This window comes from Callithrix jacchus, chromosome X (assembly GCF_049354715.1).
Source record: "Callithrix jacchus isolate 240 chromosome X, calJac240_pri, whole genome shotgun sequence".
In the NCBI taxonomy this organism is placed as follows: domain Eukaryota; kingdom Metazoa; phylum Chordata; class Mammalia; order Primates; family Cebidae; genus Callithrix; species Callithrix jacchus.
Genome location: NC_133524.1, coordinates 72,202,495 through 72,225,049, shown reverse-complemented (window position 1 = coordinate 72,225,049; position 22,555 = coordinate 72,202,495). Strand labels below are relative to the sequence as shown.

Here is a 22,555-nt window from a genome sequence, read left to right as displayed (position 1 = left end):
TTGTAAATATCTATTAGATCCATTTGGTCTGTCGTGCAGATTAAGTCTGATGCTTCTTTGTTGATTTTGTCTGAAAAATCTGTCCAATGCTGAGAGTACAGTGTTGAAGTCTCCAGCAATTGTTGTGTTGGGGCATACCTATCCCCTTAGCACTAATAGTATTTGTTTTATATATCTGGGTGCCCCAGTGTTGGTTGCATATTATTTACAATTGTTATATCCTCTTGCTGAATTGACCCCTTTATTATTATATAGTGATTGTCTTTGTCTCTTCTTATAGATTTTTCTTGAAATCTATTTTGTCTTATATAAGTATAGTGATTCCTGCTCTATTTTGGTTTCCACTGGCATGGAATGCTTTCTTTCTTTCTTTCTTTTTTGAGATGGAGTTTTACTCTTGCTGCCAAGGCTGGAGTGCAATGGCAAAATCTCAGCTCACTGCAACCTCTGCCTCCCTGGTTCAAGTGATTCTTCTGCATCAGCCTCCCAAGTAGCTGGGACTACAGGCATGTGCCACCACGCCCAGCTAATTTTGTATTTTTAGTAGACACAGGGTTTCTCCATGTTGGTCAGGCTGGTCTTGAACTCCTGGCTTCAGGTCATCCACCCACCTTGGCCTCCCAAAGTGCTGGGATTACAGGTGTGAGCCACAGCACCCAGCCCTAGTGTTTCTTTACAGGTGAAGTGTGGTTCTTGTAGGCAATAGATTAATGGGTCTTGTTTTTTCATCCATTCAGCTACTCTATGTATTTTAATGGGAGAGTTTAGTCTACTTATATTCAGTGTTATTATTGATAAGTAAGTACTTACTCTTACCATTTTGTTATTTGTTTTCTGATTGTTTAATGGTCTTCTCTTCCTTCTTTCTCCTCTTTATGGCTTCCTTTTACTGAAAATGATTTTCTTTGATGGTATGTTTTATTTGCCCAGAAGTGTATTTTTCATTTTTTGTGTATCCTTTGTATGTTTTTTGGTTTGAGGTCACACCTCTCCGATTCTCCAGGATTGGTACTTTGTGCCTTATTTAGTTCATTTAGTGAGGTCATGTTTTCCTGGATGATGGTGATGCTAGTAGATGTTCTTCAGTGTCTGGGCATTCAAAAGTTAACTATTTATTGTAATCTTCACTGTCTGGGCTTATTTTTTGGCTTTTCTTTTTGGGATGATTTTTCAGATATCTGAAAGGACTTAAGTATTGTGTTCTAAGCTTTATCTTCTTTAGAGGGAACCCCAAGCCTAATAACACTGTGGTTCTTTCAGACTTGTAGAGGTACCGTCTTGATAGTCTTAGACCAGATCTGTGAGAATTCTTTGGGTTACCAGGTAGACACTCTTGTTTCCTTCCCTTACTTTATAGCAAACATACATTCTCTCTGTGTTCTGAGCCACCTAAAGCTGGGGATGGAGTGATACAAGCACCCATGTGGCCACCACCACTGTGACTGCACCAGGTCAGACCTAAAGCCAGCACAGCACTAGATCTCACCCAAGGTCCGCTATAACCACTCCCTGGCTACTGCCTATGTTTGCTCAAGGCTGTAACCATTCCATGGCTACTGCCTTTTTGCTCAAGGCCCTGGGGCTCTACAATCAGTAGGCGGCAAAGCTAGCCAGGCCTATGTCCTTTCCTTCAGGGTGGTGGCAAGGTCTCCTAATACCCAGGTGGGTCCAGAACTTTCAGTGCTGTCTGGAAGTTAGGGGCTAGAGTCAAAAACATTAGATGTCTATGTGGTGTTCTACTCTATTGAAGCTGAGCTGGTACTCAAACCATACAACTCAGACGTTCCCACTCTTCCCTCCCCTTTCTAAAGACAGAAGAATCACACACTCTAACCACTGCCACCCCAGGCCATGAGCAGTACTGCCAGACTGCTGCCAATGTTCCCTTAATGCCCAAGGTCTCTTATGTCAGGTTGTCGTGAATGCTGCCTGGCCTGGAAGTCACCCTCCAGGGCAGTGGGCTCCTCTCTGACCCAAGGCAGGTCCAGAAATACCATCTGAGTCGAGTCCTGGAATCAGGGACTCCCAGGACCTGCTTTTTGCTCTAAGCCCCTGTGGCTGTGCTGGTATCTAAGGCACAAGACAAAGTCCCCTTTACTTTTCCATCTGCTTTTCTCAAGCAGAAGGAGTTTTGCCCATAGCCACTATAACTGATAATGTGCAGAGTCTCACCTGAAGCCAGCAAGTCTCAGGCTCATGCAAGGCCCTCAATGTAGTACCTAGATATCACTGGTGGTTATTCAAGGCCCAAGTGCTCTTCAGTTAGCAGGTGATGAGGGCTGGCAGGACTGCATTCTTTCCTTCAGGGCAGTGGGTTCCCTTCTGGCCCAAGGTGTGTCTATAAATGTCATTTTGGAGCTAGGTCCTGGAAGGGAGGTCTCTGACTGGTGCCCTATCCTGCTGTTGCTGAGTTGGCATCCAAGATGCAAGATAAAGTCCTCTCCACTCTTCCCTCTTCTCTCCTCACCACTTTTCCCACTCCTCTCCTTAAGCAGAATGAAGGGATCTCTTTTGAAGCTGCAGGCTGTGTAGCCTGGAGTTAGGGGAGGGGTGACGCCAGTACTCCCTTGGTTGTCTCAGTATGTTGTATTTTGGAATACTCATCAAGTCAGGTTAAAAGACATCTTTCAGGAACTATTTCCTCATTGCAATTGGATTCAAGCATTACAGTCAACAGCACCGCACTGGTAGAGACAGCACCAGAGGTAGCCCTTAGTCCAAGAGAAGTAAGCAGACACTTGGACTGGCCTCTGGATCCATTGCCAGTGAGGAGCTGCCAAACTGTGGGTGATACTTGAAAGGGCTACCCCAGATGAGCCCCCAAATTTGTAACCACCTGACAGGTTCATCTTGCCTGCTGTCCAGATAGAGTCAATTTATCAACACAGGGGAATTACAATAGAGAAATACTTTCAAACATGTAGAACCACCTAAATGGGAGACCAGAGTTTTATTACTACTCAAATCAGCCTCTCCCAAAATTTAGAGGCTAGGAATTTGAAAAAATAATTTGGCAGGCAAGGGGCTAGGCAATGGGGTACTACTGATTAGTTGGGGATGCAATTATAGGAGTGCGGAAAATGGTCCTTTGTCACTGAGTCTGCTTCTGGGTGGGGGCCACAGGACCAGTTCAGTCATGTGTTGCAGATCTGAGTGAAGTCATCTGGTCATCAGCAATGCAAAAGTCTGAAAAGACAAAAGATCAATCATAGGTTCTTTAACAGTAATATTATTTACAGAAGTAAGCAGGGAAGTTACAAATCTTGTGACCTCCAGAACAATGGCTTGCAATCATTGAACTAAACCTACATCTTAGCAGAATTCAGCATCCTTTCATAATTCTAATTTTGTGGACTTTTATTAGTGTTATAAAGGTGGTTAGTTCAGCAAAGGGTTATTGTCATTTAAACCATAAACTAAATTTCTCCCAAAGTTAGCTGGGCCCACACCCAGGAATGAAGTTTGGAGGTTAAAGGCAAGATGGAGTTAACTAGATGAGATCTATTCCTCTGTCATAATTTTCTCACTGTTATAATTTTGGCTGGGATGAAAGTCTGAACTCTCTAAATAGTCTTTTGTAACTGTACAATGAGTTCACCTACCTGCTGCCTAGACAGAGCCAATTTATCAAGATAGAGAAATTGCAATAGAGAAAGAGTAATTCATGCAGAACTGGCTGTGCAGGAGACTAGAGTTTTATTGTTACTCAAATCAGTCTCCCCGAGCATTTGGGGATTGGAGTTTTTAAGGATAATTTGGTGGGTAGGGGCCAGTGAGTCAGGAGCACTGATTGGTTGGCTTGAAGATGAAACCATAGGGAGTTGAAACTGTCCTCTGCATCAGTTCTTGGGAGCTGGGGGTCACAAGATCAGATGAGCCAGTTTATTGATCTGGGTGGTACGAGCTGATCCATCAAGTGCAAAATATCTCAAGCACTGATCTTAGATTTTACAATAGTGATGTTATCCCAGGATCAATTTGGGGAGGGTCAGAATCTTGTAGCCTCCAGTTGCATGGCTCCTAAACCATAATTTCTAATCTTTTGGCTAATTTGCTAGTCCTACAAAGGCAGTCTAGTCTCCAGGCAAGAAGGGGGTTTGTTTTGGAAAAGGGCTGTTATCATGTTTCAAAGTATAAGCTATAAACTAAGTTCCTCCCAAAGTTACTTTGGCCTGCACCCAGGAATGAACAAGAACAGCTTGGTGGTTAGAAGTAAGATGGAGTTGGTCAGGTTGGATCTCTTTTACTGTCTCAGTTATAATTTTTCAGTGGCGATTTCACTTCTGTAATAGCACCCTGGTGATGGAAAGGAAGGGTGGTTTGTTACAGGAAGATGAAAGTGGATATCTAGGCTTTCTACCTCACTTTTGCTGGCTGGAGTGGGAGTGGAATCACAGTTTTTTCCATGGTGTTTGGCTAGAATAGAGTGGCTACTGTGTAAAAGTTTTCTATTTTGCTAGGCTGCCCCTTTCTTGGTTATTTGGCTAGAGAGAGCAAGATTCTATTGGGCTTTTTAATGTCTGTATCTATTCACATTTCTGGGTTGCTGGCTTCTCCAGCACCACGTCTCAGATCTATGAGGCAAAAAAAAAAAAAAAAGGCCAAAAATAAAACAGGGCACTTACCTCAGGTGAATCAATACTTAAGTTCTGAGGTTTTTAGCTGGTCTGCTCTTTTCTCTCCACCTTTCAGAATCATTTTAGATTTGTTTTATATGAAATATTCAGCATTTTAAGCCATTCTTCATGGGAGGAATAAGAAAAAACACATATAATCACTCTTTCCAGAAGTGTAAGTCTTAATTTGACATAACTTAAAAAAAACTTTTTTTTTTTTCTTCTTTTTTTTTTATTGCATTTTAGGTTTTGGGGTTCATGTGCAGAGCATGCAATACAGTTGCATAGGTACACACAGGGCAGTGTGTTTTGTTTGCTTTCTCCCCTTCACCCACATTTGGTATTTCTCCCCTGGCAATCCCTCCCCACCTCCCCCTCCCACTGGCCCTCCCCTTTTCCCCCTATAGACCCCAGTGTTTAGTACTCCCCTCTCTGTGTCCATGTGTTCTCATTTTTCATCACCTGCCTATGAGTGAGAAAATGCGGTGTTTCATTTTCTGTTCTTGTGTCAGTTTGCTGAGAATGATGTTCTCCAGATTCATCCATGTCCCTATAAACGACACAAACTCATCATTTCTGATTGCTGCATAATATTCCATGGTGTATATGTGCCACATTTTTCCAATCCAGTCTATCATCGATGGGCATTTGGGTTGATTCCAGGTCTTTGCTATTGTAAACAGTGCTGCAATGAACATTCGTGTGCATGTGTCCTTGTAGTAGAACGATTTATAGTCCTTTGGATACATACCCAGTAATGGGATTGCTGGGTCAAATGGGATTTCTATTTCTAAGGCCTTGAGGAATCGCCACACCGTCTTCCACAATGGTTGGACTGATGGATTAAAGACTTAAACATAAGACCCGGCACCATAAAAACCCTAGAAGGAAATCTAGGCAAAACCATCCAGGACATAGGAGTAGGCAAAAAAAAATTTTAAATTTCAAACAACAGAATAATTTTTTTTCGATATTAAAACCATTATTCTGATTGAAGAGAAGGAAGAAAGGCCCAACACTCCACAATCTATTATTTTCCCAGATATTCAGTTAACTTTGCAGTGCCTCTATAAATTTTCCAAAGCTTCACAAAGCACAGTTTGAAAAATCACTGGACCTGAAGTTCTCCACCATTTCAACTCTGACCTTCTTTGAGTCTTTGATTTCCTCCTGGTAGGATTGATGGACTTAACTAATTTAGTTGTTTTTCTCACTGAATTTTCTCACTGTCTTGTAGGCTGTTTCTCCAGTAAGATGAAATCTTCTTAGGGCCTATCCCAGTTAGAGAAATACATCTATTCTTGTGTTAAGGTATTTCCCATTGGTATGTGGATTAACTGGTAGACATCAGGAAGTCCTAGCTGGCATGCATTTGTTATCAAGTAGAAATGATGTTTGAACTACAGCAAGTAGAAAGAGGTAGTGTGACTGCCTGTAGAGTTATCAATCACTTTAAAAGGTGCACCCGGTGGGGTTGCAGAGTCAACAAACAGAGAGGGCAGTTCCAGAATGGAAGGCAATGAGAAGATAGGCGATTCAGTAAGAGAAGAGAGTGACAGCCAGAGGGAGTAAGGTAGAAGTGGCCTTAACAGAGTACAAGGAAGAGAAGAGGGTAGAGTTCTTTTCAATTTTAGATTTAGGGTCTGATGTGAATTTTCAAGCTTTTGAAGACACTGATTAAGTTTTGAATTAGTCTCTTTTAAGGAGGTAACTAGAGACTCCATTTCTTTTTTGTTTTAATTAAAAATATATACATAGTAGGTATATAACTTTATGGGGTACATGAGATGTTTTGACACAGGCATGCAATTTGAAATACAAACATCAAGGAGAATGGGGCATCTATGCCATCGAGCATTTATCCTTTGAATTACAAACAACCCAACTATACTCTTTATTTTTAAATGCACAATTACGTTATTATTGACTATAGTCATCCTATTGTGCTATCAAATAGTAGGTCTTATTCATTATTTCTAACTATATTTTTAGAGCTTCCATAATACCAGTTGAAAAAGGCTTCCCATTGCCTTTGAGAGGTCCAGAATCCTCTCTACTCTAATTGTGCATGTAGATAGACTAATTTAGGTATATCAAAAGTTCCCCATTGTTGCCAACAAAGCTTTGAGTCATCCTGGGTTATTTGCATCCAGGATCCTAAATAGTCACAAGAGTTTTTCCCATAGTTTTAAACATATGGGTTGCTGTAGTTCCCGATGGTGGCTGGCCAGTGATCATTACTTTAGTGGGTGAATTACCCATAGCACTCACCTAAAAAAGTCAACTTTAGGCCAGGTGCAGTGGCATACACCTGTAATCCCAGCACTTTGGGAGACCAAGGTGGGTGGATCACCTGAGGTCAGGAGTACTAAGACCAGCCTGGCTAACATGATGAAACTCTGTCTCTACTAAAATACAAAAAAATTAGCCAGATGTGGTAGCAGATGCCTGTAATCCCAGCTACTCAGGAGGTTGAGACAGGAGAACTGCTTGAACCCGGGAGGCAGAGGTTGCAGTGAGCTGAGTTGCACCACTGTACCCCAGCCTGGGCAACAAGAGCCAAGAGCAAAACTCTGTCTCAAAGGAAAAAAAATGAAGTCAGCTTTAGAGTATGACCATAGATCAGGTGTTCCTGCTTAGAACACAAGCGTTAGGTCTACCTGCAAACCAGATGGATTGACCCTATTTAAAGAAAATAAAGCCTCCTAGATCTCAGCTAAAAGCTGAGGAGATCTTGGATCCAGGAGTGCTTACTCAACTCTTGCCCACCATGGCTAGAAGACAACTGGACCTTAAAGGGTCCTTGCTGGCCCCTAGGTATTGATTGAGGCAGTAGAGGAAAAGAAATTTGGGGCCACTTTGGATTCTATTCTCATCATCAGAAATGTTAACAAAATGACCATGAGATCTACAGAGGAAGAAAAAATGAGAAGACTTTTATTTTCAGAGCAACAATCTACAGATTGAAGCATGTAGCCTCCAGGGAAACTGTGTACACGCATTCTGCAGAAGAGAAGGAAACAGCAGCGTTTAAGCCTTCCAGGACTTGTCTTACATGTATATTCATCAGGATTAGGTAATGTCTATAAAATTTACAGGGAAAGTCAAGCACATGTGTAGTGAGTTAACATATATGTAATACACATGTTAATTATGTTCACATTGGGATTGGGCTTTAACATTAAAATAAGGTTGTTACAGGTAGTTAGGAATAAGTAGGGCAGGAGGAGGCTGTCCTCCCAACCCACCAGGAATGTCAGGCAACCATCAGGTGATGGCTCAGCAGTTACCACACTGCCTCTCTAAAAATGATAATTTGGCAGCCGGTGCCAGGGAGAGACAATCTCCTCATGGTCCACAGCTGTCACACTAAAATATTAATTGAACACAAGTACCAGGGAGAGGCAACTTCCCAAACAGATAAAAACACTTGAGGTTGGTAATTGGCTTCCAGTAAAATCTCAGGAGTTGGGCGAGTGAGCCTGGGCATGTGCATTAAGAGACAAAATAGTGGGATGGGCATGCGTACAATTTCCTAAACACAATGCGCATGCTCACTTCCCAAGTGTAAGGAGGGCATTGCATGTGGGCAGCCCATCCTAAGGAAAGAATCATGGGAAAGGGGTACAAGACGCCAAAGATGGGCCATCATATAAAATCCTAGTATGAAGATTAAATGCTGCACTTGTCCTTCAAGTTGCTTGCTTGGGTCTCTTCCAAGTGTACTTCCTTTCTTTCCTGCTCTAAAGATTTTTAAATAAACTTCCAGTCCTGCTCTAAAACTTGACTCAGTCTCTTTTTCTTTTTACTTTTCTTTTCTTTTCTTTTTTTTTTTTTTTTTGAGTCAGAGTTTCATTCTTGTTACCCAGGCTGGAGTGCAATGGCGTGATCTCGGCTCACGGCAACCTCCGCCCCCTGGGTTCAGGCAATTCTCCTGCCTCAGCCTCCTGAGTAGCTGGGATTACAGGCACACGCCACCGTGCCCAGCTAATTTTTTGTAATTTTTAGTAGAGACGGGGTTTCACCATGTTGACCAGGATGGTCTCGATCTGTTGACCTCGTGATCCACCCGCCTCGGCCTCCCAAACTGCTGGGATTACAGGCTTGAGCCATCGCGCCCGGCCTCAGTCTCTTTTTCTACCTTATGCCCCTCAGTTGAATTCTTTTTTCTAAGGAGGCAGGAATTGAAGATGCTGCAGACCTGTACGGATTTGCCACTGATAACTCAGATACCTTCTACTCCAACAAGGTGGAACTTGCCTTTTTAAATCAAAAGGTGAACTATAGGGCACAAAGACATTTTGTGCACAGTCTCTGCAAACTGACTGGGACTGGTTTAGAGTCTTTAGCTGTTTATCAGGAAGAATTCTTGTAAGGTTGATCCATCCAGTTGGTGGCACTCGCAGGAACCTTAAGGCAGAGGTATCCCAGTTGCCTGGTGTCAGGCAGTCCACTGGGTTCAGTTGGGCAGTGTTTTGCTAGAACATGTTCCCACCCAATTGTAGGAAGGAAGACCTTATGGCATTTAACAAACGTTATGGCATTTAACAAACCTTATGGTAATTAACAGTGTAGGAGTACATGAGCAAACCCTTTTCCTTGCTATGGTGACTTAAACTTTTTTTCTTTTTTAGAGATAGAGTCTCACTCTGTCTTCCAGGCCGGAGTACAGTGGCATGATCATAGCTTACTGCAGCCTTAATTCCTGGGTTAAAACAATCGTCCTGCAACAGCTTCTTGAGTGCATAGCTAGGACTACAGGTGTGTGCCGCCATCTCTGGGTAATTTTTATTTATTTTTTTTTGTAGAAACTGTTGCATTGAACTAAGCACAGAAAGTCAACACCAGAACAAAAGTATGCCAAATTGCAGGGTTTATTGCCGGCAACCACGGAGGACTCACATCTCTCCAACCCGTGGCAGAGAAAGAAGAGTGACAAGACCTTTTTATACCCACAAAACCACCTTGGGAGTGGGGTGAGGAGCGGAGATGGGAATGAAAGCTGTCAATCACCTCCTAGGCTGAGACGAGGGTGAGGGGGCTCCAGATATTCCAAGGGCCAGGGGACTTCTGTCATTCCGATTGCCACTTAAGTGGTTTACAGAGGTCAAGATAAACATTAGTTTATACATTATTTGGACAGGTGTGGGGTCCACATAATTTTAGGTTACTTGGCACCAGGATGGAATTATCTGGGGGTGCTTACTTTGGTAAACAAAGGCCAGCAATTCTGGCAGTTACAGATAAGAGAAAGTATGCAGCTTGTCCTCTCTTTGCATTTTGCAAGGTAATCTTAGTAGTTTACAGAAGCCATGGCTAGTAGTCATTGTGAGGAGAATGGAAACAGTTTTCCCATTTTAAAATGTCATTGTACTGGTTCTAATTCTAGGCCAGCTATATCACACCCCCCCCCCGTTCTTATAACATAAATTAAATCTTTAATAGGTGTCCTCTTTTTGACACAGAGGCCCATAGTTGGATCTTAGAACCATTAATTTTACCGAATCTATTCTTTCCTGGATAAATTTGCAGAGCATGTTTAAAAGGCATGGTGTAAATGTTAATCTTAGGACCACTAACATCAAGGGTCCTGCTAACCCAGTGAGCAGGGATGTCAGCTAGGGGGACCAAGAGAACAGTTTTTGGTACTAATTTCCTGAGGCTTCTCTGAGGTGTTTTCATATTTCTAAGTTTTTTCTAACCATAGCAAGACTGTCTTAGATAATTCTAGAATTATTTGCATAGAAGCAACATCGCTTACCGAGAGCCGCATACGGCCCTCCTTCCCTCAAGAACAACAAGTCTAACCCCTTTTTATTTTGCAATACCATTTTGGCTAAGGAGTCTACTTGTTCAGCTAATTTGGTGAGGGAATTTTCTAGATGGGCAATTTCTGCATCTATTTGATGTGAGAGAGTTTGGAAATTTTGGTCCCCAGTGACTAAGGCAGATATTCCTATAGCAGTGGACCCTGCTATTCCAAGTCCCACTAATAGGGGTACAATTATGGGGGCCTGTTTCTAACATCTGTCTGTATTGGGTGTTATGAGAATTTTACCTTTTATCTGGTGTGGACTTTGGGCATAGATATAGCCTCATTGTCTGAAGCCGTTTTTCGGCCACTACGTTCCCACACCCCATCTCTTTCGCCTTTACCGCATTTCCCTGCCCCATCTTTTTGTCTTCATTTGTCCTAGAGTATTTGTATCTAGGCTCTCATTTAAGAGAGTGCAGAGGTCTAGGGAGAAGGTTATGGGATCTCTGGGAATGTATTCTAGGGTTAAGTTGACAAGGGTGGTTCCAGCCCCAAGTACAGTACTAACAAATTGTCCCATTGAGCCTTCCGTGATGACCTATTGACAATAAGTGGGCATTAAGGGGGGTGGTTACAGGAATCAAAGAGATTAGGATGATGACCATGAACGGCACGAAAGTCTTAGCTTTAGGGGGTCCATTGAGGATGCAACTATTTCTTATCTTGCATCCGGGGGCAGTCTTGAGGTGTGAATGGTGAATTCAGGCAGTCAGTCTGTCCACCTTGACTGCTGTGGGGGTGACAAGAATCACGGTGTAGGGTCCCTTCCAGAGAGGAGTCAGACCGGAGGCAGTGAATCTCTTTATTAAGACCTTATTCCCCGGCCGGAAGGGGTGTAGCGGCTGGTCAGTGAGGTTCCCTGGAGTAGGTTGAACTTCCCTGATGAGTGAATGCACCTGGGACTGAACAGACTGGAGTGCCTGCAAGGACTTAAGGAGTGTATGATTATGGACTTCAGCATGTACGGTGTCCGCAAGTTTGGGGAGTAAGGGAGGGGGCCTCCCAAACATAATTTCAAAAGGAGTAAAGCCTTTCTTATAGGGAGTAGATCGGGTACGGAGGAGAACAAAAGGAAGCAGGTTGACCCAGTTTTCACCGGTCTCTAGGATAAATTTTGTTAAAGTTTCCTTTATGGTCTGGTTCATCCTTTCAACCTGCCCAGAACTCTGGGGGCGATAAGCACAGTGTAGCTTCCAGGATATGCCAGGGCCTTGGCTAGGCCCTGTGAAACCTGTGCCGTAAAAGCAGGGCCATCATCTGATCCCAGTGTCAGGGGCAAGCCAAACTGAGGAGCCAGGTCCTATAACAGTCTCTTTGTTACTACCAGTGCAGTTTCTGACCTAGTAGGAAAAGCCTCGACCCACCCAGAAAAAGCGTTTGTAAACATAAGGAGGCATTTACAGACTCAAGCTGGGGACTTTATTTCAGTAAAATTTACCTTCCACTGTTCCCCTGGGCTAGTATCCCTAAGCCTTATTCCTGCTTGACTAGTTTTACTGTCTCCTAAATTTACCCTGTCACTTACATTACAATGAATAGTAGTTTCCCTAACAATTTTATGTAAATGTGGAATGTAGTATCTGGCCCTTAACAACTCAGTGAGTTTTGTTTGTCCTAAGTAAATGGCCTGGTGTGTTCTTAACTAGAGTCTTCTCTAGAGCCTCTGGGAGCACAATCCTTATGTCCAGTAGAATCCAACATCCTGTGGAATCTTGTCGTCCCCCCTGTTCTTTAGCAAAGTTTTCTTCCTCAGGCGAGTATGTTGGGGTATGAGGCAGGTTTGGGGCTGGCAGAGTCACAAGAAGAGTCAGGTTTTATTGGCCCCAAGGCTGCCTATCTGGCTTGCAGGTCAGCTGCCCTATATCCCCTTGTCTCTGGTGAATCTCCCTTCTGGTGTCCTTTGCAGTGTATTAATGCCACTGCCTTGGGCTTCCATAGAGCTTCTAGCAGGGCTAGGATTTCCCCTTTGTTTTTGATGATTTTTCCCTCTGAGGTAAGCAGCCCTCTTTCTTTATAAATGGCTCCATGTACTTGGGCTGTAGCAAAGGCATATCGACTATTTATGTAGATATTGACAGTTTTTCCCTCTGCCCAGTCCAAGGCCTTTATTAGAGCTATGAGTTCAGCCTTCTGGGCTGAGGTCCTGTGTAGGAGAGCCTGAGCTCAGATAACCCGTTCTAGGGTGACCACAGCTGCCCCGGCATACCTGACTCCGTTGACCATGAAGCTGCTTCCATCCGTATACAATACCTCTTCCGGGTTCTGCAGGGGGACGTCAGTGAGATCCGGTCGCGCAGCGTAGAGGACATCTATTGTCCATTGGCAGTCATGAATTGGCTTCTCTGGCCCGCTGTCAGGTAGCAATGTGGCGGCGTTTGACATCCATTTTCTGGGGCTCCACGGAGTAGCGACTCTACCACGTGGGGAGCCACTAAGTTTAACTCCTGCCTCAAAGTCAGCTTGTCTGCCTCTTTGATTAATAGGGCTGTGGTCGTCACCACTCTCAGACAAGCTGGCCACCCAGAGGCTACGGGATCAAGTCCTTTTGAAAGATAGGTGACTGGCTGGGATTAGGGTCCCAGAGTTTGGGTGGGCACCGCCTTAGCAATTCTATGTTTTTCATGCACAAACAACTGGAAAGGTCTAGAGCTGTCTGGCAGGGCTAAGGCTGGGGCCGCAGTCAGGGCAGTCTTGAGCTTGTCAAAAGCCTGTTGCTCTACCTCTGTCCATGTTAAGGGCTGATTTCTTCTAGTGCAGGCATACAGGGCTTGGCTATCTCAGAAAATCCCAATATTCATAGCCTGCAGTACCCTAGTGCCCCAAGGAATTCTTTAACTTGGCGTTTCATGGTGGGGGTGGGTATTTGCAGCACTGCTTGGATTCGGCTGGGTGCCAGTGCCCGGTTGCCTTTCTCTGTAATAGAGTCCCAGTAAGTAACTCTCGGCTGGCAGAGTTGGGCCTTTTTAGCTGAGACCCGGTACTCTAAAGTCTGTAGGGTCCTTAGTAATGACTGGGTGGACTCTTTACAGTCCTCCTGGGTTTTTGTGGCTAAGAGTAAGTTATAACTCAGCTCGGAAATCAGCAAGGTCTTGGCTCAGCGTCTCATCAAACAAAGTGGGAGAATTCTTAGAACTTTGCAGCAGCTTCTCTGCTGGATTTCTGGTTCCCGGAAGTTAACTCAGGTTTCCTGGAGTGCTGTTATCACTACTTTAGTAACTCCCTTATCTTGCTTGGCCTCTAAGGCGTTCCTATTGTTAAAAACTTTTTGGGCAATTTCTAACAACTGAGCTAAATTTATTCCCTGAAACCCCTCTAATTTTGCAACTTTCTTTTGATGTCTGGGGCAGACTGGGAAACAAAAGCCAGATTTATGGCCCACTGATTTTTACAGTCCCTACCATGGAGCCGCTCTCTTTACCCCCTCTAACAATTACCGGTGAAAAGTGTTCAGAGCCTGGTGACCCCTCAAGGTGTTGGGCCCCCATGTGGGGCCAGGTAGATGAAAAATACCATTTTAATTTGGTCATGGCATTTTCTGATCTTCCCCCCATCCTACGTATTGCTTTATGGGCTTCTCGTCTAATTCTACTCCTCTCCTCTGTGGTGAACAAACTCAGTAATAATTGTTGGCAGTTATTCTAAATGGGGTGATAAGTTTGCAGTACAGATTTTAGAAGCCCTGTCAAAGCCTGGGGCTTCTCAGAGAATGGGGGATGTTGAGCTTTCTGACAGAACTTACTCTGTTGTAAAACTTTGCTACCACTTCAAGATCCTCCAGCCTCCCAGCACGACCCCTTCCCGGGGAACTTTCTATCTCAGTAGTTTTCTAACCCTCTCCCTCTTGCCATATTAGTAGTTCCCTAGCCTTCCCAGAAACTATTAAACTCAGCACTTCCCCAGCCCCTCCCCTCTTGCACAGCCCCTCATACTGGAGGTATCTGCCGGCTTGCAGGCCATAAAAATTCCTTTTGCCATGCCACAGGTGCTGCATGTCAATTTTTGGTGCAGCCCAGCAGATTTTTCCTTGCTTTTAATAAATCTTGTGCCAGCACTTGGTGTTTTGGCTTCCTCCTTAATTTCTATCACCTTCTAGTTATATAAGTCACCTGACTAGAAGTGAACAAAGAATGGGCGACCCCAATTGTTTTCTTCTTGTTGGGGAGCCTCTCGGAGAAGAAGGACTGCTGGTGAGTGTAGGGCCCTGCTTCGAGTGTAGAGAGGAGACAAGGGCTGGTCATTAGTACTATCCAGGAAGGAAGGGGTGTTGGGACCCCACCCCCGAGGGCCGAGAATACGATGGAGGCAACTCTTGGTCCTCAGCAGGGCCTGGAAGAACAGCCGGTGCTGAGGGGCCCTTCTTTGGGCCTGCTAGCATAACCTGAAGTCCAGCACACTTTATACATTTTTCAAGCCAAGGAGCGGGGTGCTGGTTCAGCCTCAGCCATTGATTGATGTATGGAAATTGATCAGGGTGGCCTGGGGACCCTGACACGATGTTCCAGACAGCCTGGGTTACCTTGGGGTTGTATGTCCCCGTATCTGGCCAGCCTACCCCAAAGACTGACCACTCTAACTCACAAAGGGTGCAAAGCCTCTGTGGGGTTAGTTTAACACCATACTGGCCAGAGAACCCTAATTTAAAGTTTTCCCTCATGCATCAGAGGCGGGTGTATGGTCAGGACGGTGACGAGCCCATTTGGTCGTTTTCTTTCAGTTTTAAATTTTCCCCTGAGAGATTTTACTAGTTTAAGACTGGCCTTATTGAGGACTTGAACTAACAATTTCGCAGCTTGCGGCTCCCTGCCCCACCTTAACTGTTGTGCTAACAAATAATTTGCACTACAAAGAGTTAGAAAGCTGTTCTTAAAGCCAGTTTTTAGATGCAAATGCTACACTCTGAGACAGTGTGGCCGGCCTGAAAGCTGGGTGGGGCTGGCAGCCGGCAGAGAAGGGAAAAAAAAAAACGCTTTTGGTGTCAGTTTAAACTGTGCTTTAAGACGCTGGGCCGGCTGTGATTTCTTCGCCTCTGCAGCTTTTTGTCACTTTTACACAGGGACCCTGAAAAGCATTAAATTCTTGTCTCCCCCCCCTTTTTTTTCTTTCTTCTCCACTCTCTTCTCTGTTATCTCTCTCTTTCCCTATTTCCTTTCTCTTGCTTTCTTTTCTTTGTCTCTGTTTCCTCTCTCTTCTTTTCCTTTCTCTCAGGACTCTTGCTTACTACCCGTGTCTTTCTTTTTCTGTGGTATAGCCAACTTTGGAAAGCCTCTAATTCAAATTTTGCCCTCTCTAAAGCAGGTTTTAGTAAGGCCTCCCTGTGATACACTACCGGGCACTGCTTATAATAACATTGGACACTTTTCTGGCAGAATAGGCAGTTACCAGTTTTCCATCCCAACCAGACAAAGCTCTCGTAGACCCTGTTCTAGGACTTTGTTTCCTACAACCCCAGAGAAACTACTTCTGAGGTGCTGGGGGCACAACTGCCTTCCCGACATGGGCTCAGACCCAGCACGGGCAAAAATACTCTTTTCCCGGTGGAGGTGGCTGGGAGAATTTATACACCACAATGATTATAACAAGGAAGAGAATAAAAACAACTAAAGTTAAGACTATCTGCCACATGGCGGAGAAAGAAAGAATGAGGCCTCAGTGATAGAAGAAAAAGATGAGAAAGAAGGAGAATAGAGTAATCTCTGCAGGGATATAATCAATGAAAGTTCCCTGCATCCAGTGTATGTCTGCTAGCAGAAGTCTAATAATACTGGCAAACTTACAGACGAGACAGGACCACATACAAGAGTGACAAACAAAGGGTGGGAGCCTCCTAGAGGAGACCACTCAGTTGCCTGCCCAGCCACGCCCCTGGAGGGGTATTTCAGGAACGTCTTGACTAAAGGTGTACCCATATAATCCCTGGGCCTCGTCACCTCAAGATGGAAGTCCGAGTAGGACAGCTCTGAGGTGAATCACCGTTATGCCTAATGACACTCCCGTGGAACCACGGGTGGAGGCCCACTCAAGCCCCGTGGCTTTCAGCCGTGGGACTATATAGATACTCACACACTCTCTCACTCACACAGAGGCTACAGAAAACAATCGAATGCTGACACCCACTATGCCAGCTACCAGAAGGCTGCCACCCACTATGACAGCCACCAAAAGGCTGGCACCCACTATGCCGGCAACCCGATGCTGATATACCCACTCACTATGCCAGCCGCCAGAAGCCTCAAGCAACGTCTCAGTGAGGCTTGCCAGGTCGGAGTTGCAATGACCCGTCAATCCCCCGACACAGGCCCTTTCCCTTGAACCGGTTCCCAGATTCCAAACCAACCTACCTCCGGAGGCTTTTAGGACCCTGAAGAATTTTGGGCGAATGTCGGCCGGGTAGCGTTCCTCCGCAGTGGCCCTCCGGGGCCCTGAGACAACTCAGGGGGCGCCTCCCCTAGAGGCTTCCGAGGTGGGATCGGCCACCCGGGCGAGACTCTCAAATGGCTTTTGTCTGGTGATGAAAAATAATATCTCGGTGGAACCTCCAAAATGTTGCATTGAACTAAGCACAGAAAGTCAACACCAGAACAAAAGTATGCCAAATTGCAGGGTTTATTGCCGGCGACCACGGAGGACTCACGTCTCTCCAACCCGTGGCAGAGAAAGAAGAGTGACAAGACCTTTTTATACCCACAAAACCACCTTGGGAGTGGGGGTGAGGAGCGAAGATGGGAGTGAAAGCTGTCAATCACCTCCTAGGCTGAGACGAGGGTGAGGGGGCTCCAGACATTCCGAGGGCCAGGGGACTTCTGTCATTCCGATTGCCACTTAAGTGGTTTACAGAGGTCAAGATAAACATTAGTTTATACATTATTTGGACAGGTGTGGGGTCCACATAATTTTAGGTTACTTGGCACCAGGATGGAATTATCTGGGGGTGCTTACTTTGGTAAACAAAGGCCAGCAATTCTGGCAGTTACAGATAAGAGAAAGTATGCAGCTTGTCCTCTCTTTGCATTTTGCAAGGTAATCTTAGTAGTTTACAGAAGCCATGGCTAGTAGTCATTGTGAGGAGAATGGAAACAGTTTTCCCATTTTAAAATGTCATTGTACTGGTTCTAATTCTAGGCCAGCTATATCACAAAACAAGGTCTCACTGTGTTACCCAGGTTGGTCTTGAACTTGTGGGCTCAAGCCGTCCTCCCACCTTAGCCTCCAGCGCTGTTGAGATTATAGGTGTGAGTCACCAGGGCCCACTGTGACCACTTAATTTTCTCTCAAATCTCTCGTCTCAGCCACAGAGTCCATCTCATCTGTAAGCTGACAGGATAATGTTGCTACCTTTAACCCCTGATTTCATCTTAGTAATTTTCCATCCTCTGACCTCCATCCTAGTCCTTGGCTATAAAGTACCACTGACCCATGCTGTATTTGGAGTTGAGCCCAATTTCTCTCCCCCACTGCAAGACCCCATTGCAGTGGTCCTTGTACCTATCACAATGGTCCTGAATAAAGTCTTCCTTAACATAGTTTAATAAGTATAATTGAATACTTTTAAAAAATATACACATGGAGACTGGGTGCAGTGGCTCATGCCTGTAATCCCAGCACTTTGGGAGGCCAAGGCAGGTGGATCACTTGAGGTCAGGAGTTCGAGACCAGCCTGGTCAACATGGTGAAACCCCAACTCTACTAAAAATTAAAAAATGGCTGGGTGCGGTGGCTCACGCCTGTAATCACACTTTGGAAGGCCAAGACAGGCAGATCACCTGAGGTCGGGAGTTTGAGACCAGCCTGACAAACATGGAGAAACTCTGTCTCTACTTAAAAAATACAAAATTAGCCAGGTGTGGTGGTGTATTCCTGTAATCCCAGCTACTCAGGAGACTGAGGCAGGAGAACTGCTTGAACCCAGGAGGTGGAGGTTGCAGTGAGTCAAGATTGGCACCATTGCACTCCAGCCTGGACAACAAGAGGGAAATACTGTTTCAAAAATAAATAAATAAAAATAAATTTAAAAATTAACTGGGCATGGTGGCAGACATCTGCAATCCCAGCTACTCAAGATGCTGAGGCAGAACTGCTTGAACCCAGGAGGCAGAGGTGGCAGTGAGCTGAGATTGTGACATTGCACTCCAGCCTGGGCAACAGAGCAAGATTCTGTTGCAAAACAATAACAACACACACACACACACACACACACACACACACACACACAGGAGACACCCAAGGAAAAATAAGTAAAATGAGTAAAAAATGAATTTGTTCAACTGAAAGAAAGAGGGGTGTTGGGAGGGTGTGGTAATGGGGAGGTAACCAGGAAAAGGCTAGTAAACAAGGGTAAGGTTTGTTATGCAGATTTAAGTTGATGTCTTCTCTATTGATAAGAATCTTTCATGATTTAGTCATCCTTCTTTTCTTGGTACTGAGAGGGAGACACCTTTGCAAATAAAGATTTTCTTTATAGATGTAAATTTCCCTTACAAAAGGGTAACTTCTACTCTGTATTCAGAGTTTCTCTTGAATCTACAGTTTCTCAAAACAATCAGCTCAAAATAATCCTTATGCCAAAAACGGCATATTTTTGAGTGACATATTCTAGTCTCACACTGTCTTCAAAAGTGGTTGTATTATTATGCATCCTACAAGAAATGAATGAAAGTTTTGGTCTTTCCTCTAGCAATGGTCTGTCATTGTTTTAGTTTAGCAGATCTAATAGATAGCACTTCCAACAGGTGTGCAGTGCTATCCCATTATTTGTTTGTTTGTTTGTTTTTGTTTGTTTGTTGAGACTGAATCACACTCTGTTGCCCAGGCTGGAGTGCAGTAGTGCAATCTCAGCTCACTGCAGCCCTGCCTTCCAGGTTCAAGCAATTCTCCTGCCTCAGCCTCCAGAGTAGTTGGGATTACAGGTGTGTGCCACCGTGCCCAGATAATTTTTGTATTTTTAGTAGAGATGGGATTTTGTTATGTTCACCATGTTGAGGTTGAACCCTGACCTCAAGTGATTTGCATGGCTGGACCTCCCAAAGTGTTAGGATTACAGGCATGAGCCACCATGCCCAGCAGTGCTATCTCACTGCTGTTGTAATTTGCAATTCCCTAATGATATGTGATATTGAGCATCTTTCTGTATTATTTTTCATCTGCATTATCTTCTTTGACGAGGTGTCTGTTTATATCTTTACCCATTTTTAATTGGGTTGTCTTATTTTTGAGTTTTGAGAGTTCTTTGTGCATTTTGAATACAAATCCTTTTTCAGATATGTATTTTATAAATATTTTGTCCTGTCTGTGGCTTGTGTTTTCATTCTTAGAACATGATCTTTCTCAGACATGTGTAACATTTTTAGGGCCAGGCGCGGTGGCTCACGCCTACAATCTCAGCACTTTGGGAGGCCGAGGCGGGTGGATCACGAGGTCAAGAGATCGAGACCATCCTGGTCAACATGGTGAAACCTCGTCTCTACTAAAAATACCAAAAATTAGCTGGGCATGGTGGCGCGTGCCTGTAATCCCAGCTACTCAGGAGGCTGAGGCAGGAGAATTGCCTGAACCCAGGGGGTGGAGGTTGCGGTGAGCCGAGATCGCGCCATTGCACTCCAGCCTGGGTAACAAGAGCGAAACTCCGTCTCAAAAAAAAACAAAAAACAAAAAACAAAAAACACACAAAAAAAATACAAAAAAAAATTAGCTGGGCATGGTGGCGCATGCCTGCAGTCCCAGCTACTCAGGAGGTTGAGGCAGGAGAATTGCTTGAACCCAGGAGGCTGAGGTTGCGGTGAGCCGAGATCGCGTCATTGCACTCAAACCTGGGTAACAAGAGCAAAACTCTGTCTCAAAAAAAAAAAAATTTTTTTTAATGTTATAATATCCATATTATTTACTTTCGTGTGTGGATCAGCTCTTGGCATTGTATGTTAAACCAAAGGTCACAGAGATTTTCTTCTATGTTTTCTTCTAGAATTTTTATAGTTTTGCATTTTTAATTTGTCTGTGGGCTATTCTGAGTAAATTTTTGCATAAATTGTAAAGTTTGTATCTGTGTTCATTTCATTCCATATGGTTTCAAATGACTTGTTCCTTCAGCATGTTTGTTAAAGACCAGGATACTGCGCTCCATTTTAGTTTGAATTTCTTTTTTTTTTTTTTTTTTTTTATTTATTTATTGCATTTTAGGTTTTGGGTAATTTTTTTTTTTTTTTTTTTTTGAGATGGAGTCTTGCTTTGTTGCCCAGGCTGGAGTGCAGTGGTGTGATCTCAGCTCACTGTAACCTCCGCCTCCCGGGTTCAAGTAATTCTTTTGCCTCAGCCTCTGGGGTAGCTGGGATTACAGGTGAGTACAAACAAGCCCGGTTAATTTTGTATTTTTAGTAGAGATGGGGTTGCACCATCTTGGCCAGGCTGGTCTCGAACTCCTGACCTCAGGTGATCTGCCTCCCTCAGTCTCCCAAAGTGCTGGGATTACAGGCTGCACAGTGAATTTAATTGATTCAGCAGGACAGCCACGAGGGGCGGACGGCCACCGCTACACAGTCAGTGCTGAGAATCTCGCACTGTCTCTGGTGGCCAGCAGGGGGCGCACGACCCCCCCCCCTTTTCTGACCCTGTGAGGCGCCCTGTGTTCCGTTTAAGGAGTTCAGCACCAAGCCCACTTCAAAGACAGGAGTTTCATTTTCCTCAGGCCAGACCTAAGGGTGCACTGCCTCTCTTTGTGACAACTGGAGACAATGTCAATGGTGAGTTCTTCCTGCTGGCAGCTGTGACTGCTGAGGGGCAGTCAGTCTTCAGAGTACCCAGGAGAGGAAGGGCTTCATGTGGAAAATTGGAAATCAAAAATCCCAGTTTCCACCATACCTCAAGGTTCTTCTCCACGCCCACGGTGTGATGGCCACTCACATTATGTCCATGCAGTGGCCTCTTAATACTAATATAACATTTGGATTCTTACAAGGGCAATTGGTTTCATAGCTTTGGCCGATGTGGATTTGGGTCAGGCTTAGCCTCTATAATAAAGTTTGATATTGTCTCTGCTTTACTGAGATAGTGTTGACATGGTTGTTTTAAAATAGTAGTTTACTTCTCAATGATTTCATACCTGTAAAAAACTTGCAGCCGGGCCCACTGGCTCACGCCTGTAATCCCAGGACTTAAGAGACTAAGGCAGGAGAATTGCTTCAACCAGGGTTGCAATGAGCTGAGATCCTGCCACTGCACTCCAGCCTGGGCGACAGAGCAAGACTCCATCTTGGGGAAAAACAAAAAAAGAAAACTTGCAATAGCAGTACAAAGTACTCGTTATCCTTTCTCTCAGATTCCCCAGTGGTTATTGCTGTACCAGATTTGCAACTTCACACAAAATACTCCAGTATATTTTACCTGAAGCAGGGACACTCTCCTAGGTAACCATCACATAATCCCCAAATCAGGAAGTACACGATTTCTACCTGACATTCCAATCTGCTGACCCATTTCACTTCACCACCTGCCCCAACTGGGAGGTAAAATATCTTTTTTCCATTCAGGTCCAGTTTTCTTTTTCTGGAACTGTTTCTGAGACTGTCCCTCAGTTTCACAATCTTGGTAGATCTAAAGAGCAGAGATGACTCCAAGCTAGGTTTACCCAGTGTTTCCTCCTGAGCAGACGCAGACCCTGCATTCCTGGCAGGAACACCCTGGCCTGATGCTATGGTCTCCTCAGTGTAATCCACTGGGAGGAGCACAGATTCACCTGCCCACCATTGGTGAACTCAACTTGATAATGGCAAGATACTCATTCACAAACATAAATCTCATCATGTCACTCTTCTGATTTAACCTTGGCATTGGTTTCCCACTAGCCACAGGGCTTGAGAAATACATTTGGCTCTCCATATTAGCAGATTCCACATCCATAACCAAACAAGGACTAAAAACATAGTATTTGTGGGATGTGAAACCCACATATACAGAGGACCAACTTTTTGTATCCATGGATTCAACAGGCCTCACTGCAGGACTTGAGCATGTGTTGATTTTGGTATTGGTAGGATTCCTGGAACCAATTGCCCACGGATACTGAGGGATGACTCTAGTGTCATATTACTATTATTTTGTTAAGGTTTACTGCAAGTGTGGTTAGAAGGGATATTGT

General features: G+C 44.4%; 1 long non-coding RNA gene across 1 annotated transcript; it reads right to left on the bottom strand.

Annotated features, from left to right (window-relative positions):
- Positions 1-2,935: 2,935 nt before the first annotated feature.
- LOC108589955 (uncharacterized) lies at positions 2,936-18,933 on the bottom strand. Its single transcript, XR_008478857.2, has 4 exons — positions 12,638-18,933; positions 5,079-5,166; positions 4,626-4,741; positions 2,936-3,186 (listed from the first exon to the last, which is right to left on the bottom strand). It is a non-coding gene; the product is annotated as an uncharacterized LOC108589955 (long non-coding RNA).
- Between the last annotated feature and the right edge of the window lie 3,622 nt (positions 18,934-22,555).